Source organism: Mus caroli, chromosome 4, assembly GCF_900094665.2.
Source record: "Mus caroli chromosome 4, CAROLI_EIJ_v1.1, whole genome shotgun sequence".
Lineage (NCBI taxonomy): Eukaryota > Metazoa > Chordata > Mammalia > Rodentia > Muridae > Mus > Mus caroli.
The window spans coordinates 109,475,490-109,483,048 of NC_034573.1; positions in this window are offsets into that span (position 1 = coordinate 109,475,490).

Sequence of the window (7,559 nt, forward strand, 5' to 3'; positions counted from 1 at the left end):
ANANNAAANNAATGACTTCAAAAGGATTNANAGGAACCAGGTAGATGTTTACAATAAAGGTAAAGCAGTCCTGCCTAGAGTCAGTTTAGTGACAGGCAAGGATTTCACACTCTAGAGCTATACCTTTGAACCTTGTAAAAGCTAACACCAGGGGGTTCTGCTCTCAGCAGACCTCATGAATAACGCAATATCACAACTCCCCTATCTCTTAGGCCTTGCTAAATTCTTATATGAATGTAACTTTTTAAGTAACTGGAGAATCTCCATTTGTCAGAAGAATTCATCAACTTGCTTCTAATATGTAATGTAGCCTGTACTGAAGATTTCTATCTCAGTGGGATTCTCTGGCTCTTTCATGGTATTCCTTGTTTGGGTGCAATTTGCTACTGTCCTTAGTAAACACCTTGTAGACCAGCTCTAAGCCACTGGCTCCTTCTTTTGTAATGCTTAATTAGTTACTGAATAGGTTAACTTCCTTACTCCATTCTTACAGGATTCTAAGTTCAGGGGCTTCTAGGACCTTGGAACACTGGGGAGACTTAACTATAACAGAATTTTTCCATACACCAGACTAACTCGGAAATAGGGTATGAGTATATGGGTGAATGAGAACATCAAAGCTCCAGGAGGTGAGTTTCCTTGAAACTCTTTTCCTAGTGAGTACTTTCAGACTTTTTCAGCCTGTCAAGCAGACTTGACTGGAAGGCATGGTAATTCTGTTGGAGGGTTGGTTATGTTCATGGATGTCTACAGAACACAATTGAAAAACTGGAGCAAATGAGTATGGGACATGAGATGTAGACCATCATCTTAAAAGTCAATGGATGAAAGTTCATAGGCTCAGAGGTTAATCTACTACAGTTATTGTGCTAATCTGACATGTGTGAAACTGCCCTCTTGGCTCTCTATGCCTGTAGCTAAGTGCAGCTCCCAGACCTCCTCAGAGGAGTTTCTTTGTACAGTGGTTGCTGGTTACCACAGAAAATCTACTAGTCATAGTACAGAGAAGTGTCTATTGAGTGCTCAATCACAAGTGATAGATTTTTCTCACTCTCTACCAAAACTGAGGGACTATTATAGAGAAAGACTGTAATAGCCAGAGGTTGTAGAAGACTAAGACAAAGAAATTTATTTTGGACACTACAGGACTCTGTACTCATATCTCACAGCAGCTGTGGTTGCCTGCACAAGACTTAGTCAATAATCCACCGTGGTCCCTTGATTCCCTACCCTTAACTGATCTGCTCTAGACAATTGATAGGTTATAGAGGGAAAGAGTCAGATTTCTTCAGTGGAGTGGCTACTTGTTGTCAAGATCCTATGCATGGCCCTACAACCATGCTAGATGGCCAGCAAAAATTAGAACAAGTTGAGTTTTAAAAATCACACAGAGTGGGAGGCAGTTGGGGTGGGTACTGTTGAACTTGAAGAGTTTTCATGAATCATATTCAGGTATCTTGTAATGTGCATGGGATACTCATGAAAGATGACAGTCAATACCAAAAAAGGGAAATAATGTGAACATATCCTTTCATGAAGGAATGTTCTCCAACAGGACTGGGTTTGAACATTTTAGGACATAAGATGACATTCTCTGCAGACAACTGCCCCATCGGATCTTTCATGGCTGGTCATGGCCATCTTCACTGTTGACTTGACTGCATTCAGAATCACTGTAGAAAAACATCTCTGGGGGAGTTCATGAGACTTTTCCTGAAATGTTTAACTGATGAGTGGTGATCCATCCTGATTGTGGGTGTCACCATCTGTTCCAGAGAGATAAAAGACAGTGATGACAGAGTGGACTCATGGCAACTAGACCGGGATGCTAAGGGCTGGCATCTTGAATCTCAGTCAGGTAGCAATGTCTGTACAATAACAATGATGATCGACATGGAAACTGCAATGCCTGCCCCTAGTGAAACAGTTCTTCCATCAAAGCAACACCTCCAAAAACTACCCAAATAATGTTAATAACAGGCAAAGTAGTCAAATTCTTGAGGCTATGGGGACATCATAATTAAACTACCACATCATCCAAGGACTAGGGTTCCAGACAGTCTGAGAAGAAGAATGTGTATTGAGTATTAGAATTGGTCAGTCTGCTTTCTGGCTGAGAATATAATGTGACTGACTGACTCACACTCCTGTTGCATGGCTTGTCTGTCATCTGTACTAAGTCCTCATCTCAGACACCGTAGTGGCTATTCCTGGTTGTCAACTTGACTATATTTGGGATGAACTACTATCCAGAATTGGAAGACTCACCAATGACCCTATTCTGGAGGCTGGGAGATAGGAATTTCTGACCTGGATCTTGGTATGGACACCTTGAGTCATAGTGGCTATGGATTCCAGAAGATTAATACAGGGAGATCTCTGAGTTCAAGGTCATCTGCAATTAAATGTGTGGTGGCACACACCTTTAATCTGGGCTACACCTTATGCTGGAGACCATATAAGGACATAGGAAAAAGAGAGTCGCTCTCTTGCTCTTTCGCCTGCTTGCCGTGTGGGACTGAACAACTCCTAGATCCTTGGACTTCCATTCATAGCTACTACTGAACCATTGTTGGGAATTGGACTGCAGACTGTAAGTCATTAATAAATTCCTTTATTATATAGAGACTATCCATAAGTTCTGTGACTCTAGAGAACCCTCACTAATACAGATCTTGGTACCAGAAATGGGGTATTCCTGTGACATCCTGACCATGTTTTGGGGAGGACTGTGGAAGGACTTTGGAACTTTGAGCTAGAAGATCCATTCACTGTTCTGACTTGTTTCAATTCCAGTCCTGACTTCCCTTGGTGATGAACAGCAGTATGGAAGTGTAAGCTGAATAAACACTTTTCTTCCCAACTTGCTTCTTGGTCTTGATGTTTGTGCAGAAATAGAAACCCTGACTAAGACAGACACCTTTTATGATATAAAGAGATACCATGACACCAAGATAACTTACAGAAGAATGTATTTAATGGTGACTTGTAATTTCAGAGTGTGGGTCCATGACCATCATAGCAAGAGCCTTGACACCAGGCAGGCAAGCATGGTGCCTAAGAAGTAGCTGAGATCTTACATCTGATCTCAAAGTATAAGGTAGAGACAAAGGGAGAAAACTGGGTATGATTTGGACTTCTGAAATGACACTCTCCATGCCCTGCTTTTCCAGGCACAGACTTCCTTCAACAACCACACACCCAATCCTTTTCAAAGATTTTGCCTAAGTGGGGACCATGTATTCAAATATGTTTCTGAGAGACATTCCTGTTCCATAACCACAACCCTCAACTATGACTCTCAATAAATATTTTATTTCTTTGAGTGGTACTTGTCAGCTATTTTTTCACATCAATGAGGATCATAACTAGGAACCTTCTCAATGAATTTGTGTACAACACTCTCAGCTTTCAGGCATGTAGGTGATACATGGGCTCAGCAGCAGGATTTTCCAACTGGCTTGTAAGATAGGCTTGCCTTTACTCTCTCATGTTTCTATTCTTCTGGAGAGTTAGTTGTTAAATATTTACTTATGTCACCACATGCTGTTATGTCCTAGAATGCAAATTGGTGTCTGTAGAAATGTCATATTACTAACTCCACACTCAGTTTCCTTGCCTGGAATGGAGGAACCACAATGCCCCACACAGACTGCTGCAGATCTGAATGAGTTACTTTCAGAGAGAAGAGTAAGAAGAACATGGTAAGATGTTACAATTGTTAGCAGCGCCACTGTTGTCTTTTCACATGGTGAGTTTCTTTTTTTTTTATTCTGTCATGATTATCATCATGATTACCAACCTATTAGCCTGTCAAATCTGTGTCCCCTGTCCAGTTATACAGAGACTCAAGGCTTTGAGAATCCACAGACTAACTCTGACTACTGATCCCCAAGTTGGATTACTCTTAGCTGACAGATAGACTGATCTTCCTCCAGTGTCCCAGACAATGTGGTAGAAATGGGAGCCTGGGGCAATGCATAGGCCTATAGCTTTCAGGTAACACATGGAGGCTCTAGTTTTCTACTCAAGCCACCATGCTGAGAAGTCCTTTTTTTCCTGAAGAATTTCATTCTCGTGGTTATAAAGAATAGGAAGATGGAACTGCTGACTTTGAAATCTTTTTTATGACTGGAGGGGAGCAAAATGATCAGAAGCATCATCAGTGATTCTTCATCCTTGTCTCAGGACGAGTGTTAGTGTTGTTGTCATACTTCTCATAGTGACATGAAACAGAGTTCCTAAGACAGGCATGTATTGGCCCTCCCTACATTGTGTAGTTGAGCTGCCTTTGTTGGGATTCCATAGAAACACACACACACACACACACACACACACACACAAACACAAAACGTTGGGTGGTGTGCTGCAGTTTCTTGTCACTGCTTCCAGGAACTTGGGCTGATTGGGTGATGTCAGCTGAGACAGATACAAGTGCTGATGCTAGACCTGTGGAGGACATATGATGTTTGGAGGTAATATAAATACAACTCATTGGAGAGTGAGCTAGGCTTGCTTATAGAACTAGCAGTGCAACACTTGTGGGCCTGGAGTCTTTCTTGATCTTTGCTTCCCTGAGACAGGTACAGCCAAGAACTTCTAGTGTTTCTGCTGGTTTCTCCTGCTGACTGGAACTGAGGCTGAGGGCTGGCTGTCTCTGATAGGCAGTGCTACCATTGCCTATTAGTGTTTGCTATCCTGACACTAGTGAACTAGACTGCTGATATAGCAATGAAATGTTTGCAAGTGGATCGAGCTGCTGCTGCTGACTTGTGAATGAACTGCCAATTTCCAGACAAAACTGCCAGGAGTTGCTCCAAGGAACCATTTCCAACAGGTCCACTTCCACCATATCCTTTCTTTCCACTACTTATGGTGGGTGATGGGTTAAAAGGTATGTTAAAGCATTTAAGAACCATCTTTAAAAATGGATTTTGTAAAAATTAAAGTTACAGTGAGGTTTAAGCTCATACATGCTCATGGTACACCAGTATGGTACACATCTCATTCTGCTAACTATGTATCAAAATTTTTTTGAACTTTTGTCCCCTCCAGTGCCATGTCTGACTGCTTGACACTTCTGGCCATGACAATAATGGACTAAACCTCTGAGATTATGAGTGAGCCTCAATTAAATGTTTTATTTTGGGTGCTTGACAGGTTATTCAGAGGTTGAAAGCCCTTGTTGCTCTTGAAGAGGACCTGGGTTCAGTTCCTAGCCTTCAGATGTTGGGTAAAAACCAACTGTAATTCCAGGGAAATGTACCTAACACCCTCTCATATCTCCAAATGCACTAGTTATACAGAGGGTACACATACATGTACAAGAGGGCAAAACACACAAACAAACAAACAAACTGAATATAAAATAATGTTTTGACTATGAGCATCCATTTCTGTATTTGCCAGGCATGGACATAGCCTCACCAGAGACAACTATATCAGGGTCCTTTCAGCAAAATCTTGCTGGCATACTTTATATGCCCCAGTACAGGGGAACTCCAGGGCCAAGAAGTGGGAGTTGTTGGGTAGGGGAGCAGGGCAGGAGGAGGGTATTGGGGACTTTTGGGATAGCATTTTAAATGTAAATGAAGAAAATATCTAATAAAAAATTGAAAAAATAATGTTTTGTTTTATGAGTTGGTCTGGTCATGTTGTCTCTTCATAGCAATAAAACTCTAAGAAGAGAGTTGGTATAACACACTGTGGTTTTGCAGTGATAAGCATGACCATGCTTTTGTTTGGAGGAAAGTGGAATTTGGGACTTTGGATTAAGAAAGCAGTGAACTGTTTTAAGTGGGGCTTAATGGGCCATACTAGTAGATGCACAGAGACAGTGGTGCTGAAGTTGACTCAAATTATTCAGGACTGGCTCAAGAGGTTTTGGAGGAGATAACATTATAATGTTATCAAGAGATTTTTCTTGTGATATTTTGGTGAAGAATGTGGCTGATTTTGACCTTGCCTGAAGAATTTGAGGCTAAGAAAAAGAGATTTAGATTAATTGTATTGTGAAAGGAAATTACAAAACAGTCTAGCTTAGACTCTATTTTGTGGTTCACTCTTATGAAGAGAGTTTTGAAGAAAGAGAGCAAGCTTGGCAAGGAAAATATACAAGGGTTAAAGGGGCACCAGGAAGTAGAATGGAGTTAAATCCTGTCCTGAAGGAGTCAAACAGATTAAAGATATAGANTGAATTAAGGGCCTGTAGGCCTCAGTGACAGCAAGATCCCACCCAGCTAAGCTTCTGTCTTGTGAAAAGTAATTGAAGAAAAGCATAGGCCCATGTATGGTAGCATAGAGATTTAATCTGAACACTCAGGGGACAGAGGCAGGCAGATCCCTGAGGTCAAGGTCAGTCTAAAGAACAATTTCCAGGATATCTAAGCTTAGGCAGTGAAGGAAATTATTAAATACAGAGAGCTAGAATTTGGGACTTTGGATTAAGAAAGCAGAGATGCAAAGAACAAGGGAAGCACAGAACTTGGCAGCTTCGGCCACCTCTTTCTGGCTTTAGGGTCAAGAATAAAAGAAAGGGCTTATGCTATCTCACTTTATGACTAAAGAAAGTCACCGAGGCCAGGCATATAGCAGGAGTATACCTGCATGGAGGCCCAGAGAGGCCACTGTGCAAAGCTTAAAGGTCATTGTGTGAAGCTGTGAAGTTGACACTTGGATTGCCTTGGAGACCCCAAGATNTTGGAAATGCCAGAGTCATGGGATACCTGTCAAGGAAGCTACTAACTGTGTGGAGTCCGCTCAAGAGAGAGAAGTGTGTTGCAGTCAACCAAGCTGAAAGGAGTTGGAGATCTGAAGAGCATTTTGACCTCAGACATGGAGATGCAGAGTTTAGACTTTGCCCAGCTGGTTTTTTCCTCTTGATTTAGTCCAGTATTTTCCTCACAATCCTATTCTTTCTTCATTTTGGAACAGTAATGTATATCCTGTGCTGCCATGGGCAGTGTCTCCGGTCAGTGTCCCTCAACCCGGGGAGACTCAGTTCTGGTACTCAGGTAGGCAAGGAGTCGGCAAGTGACAAACAGACATGAACACAAGAGAGTGCTAATCTGAGTATAATCTTTCAAAGTGAGCATCAGACTTATGTAGTCATTACAGAAGAAAACAAGGAAGTTATGTAATACATCAGCAAAGATACTTTACGGTCATTTGATGCATAATGACTCTTTATACAAAGCAGAAAAATGTGTACATGAAAACTGACAAGAACCAGGCAGTCTTTACAACTGAGATAAAAAATCAGCCCTATCTAAAGTCAGCTTATTCTTAGAAGCCAGGTGCAAGGGCTTGAAACCTTAACCATAGTTACAGTTCTAGTCTATTGTATAACCCACCCTCTTTCTAGGCCATTGTAAATTCTTGTATATGCAAGTGACTCAGCTGTTATTCTAAGTATGTACTCTAGTTCCTTCTTAAACCACAACCCACCTTCTTTCTTCTATTATGTAGTGTAGTCTGCCATATATGCCTGTAATGAGCATTCTAAGTTTACTTTCTTGAACTTGCCCTGAGATATCTAACTCTTATCCAGTAAACTGCAA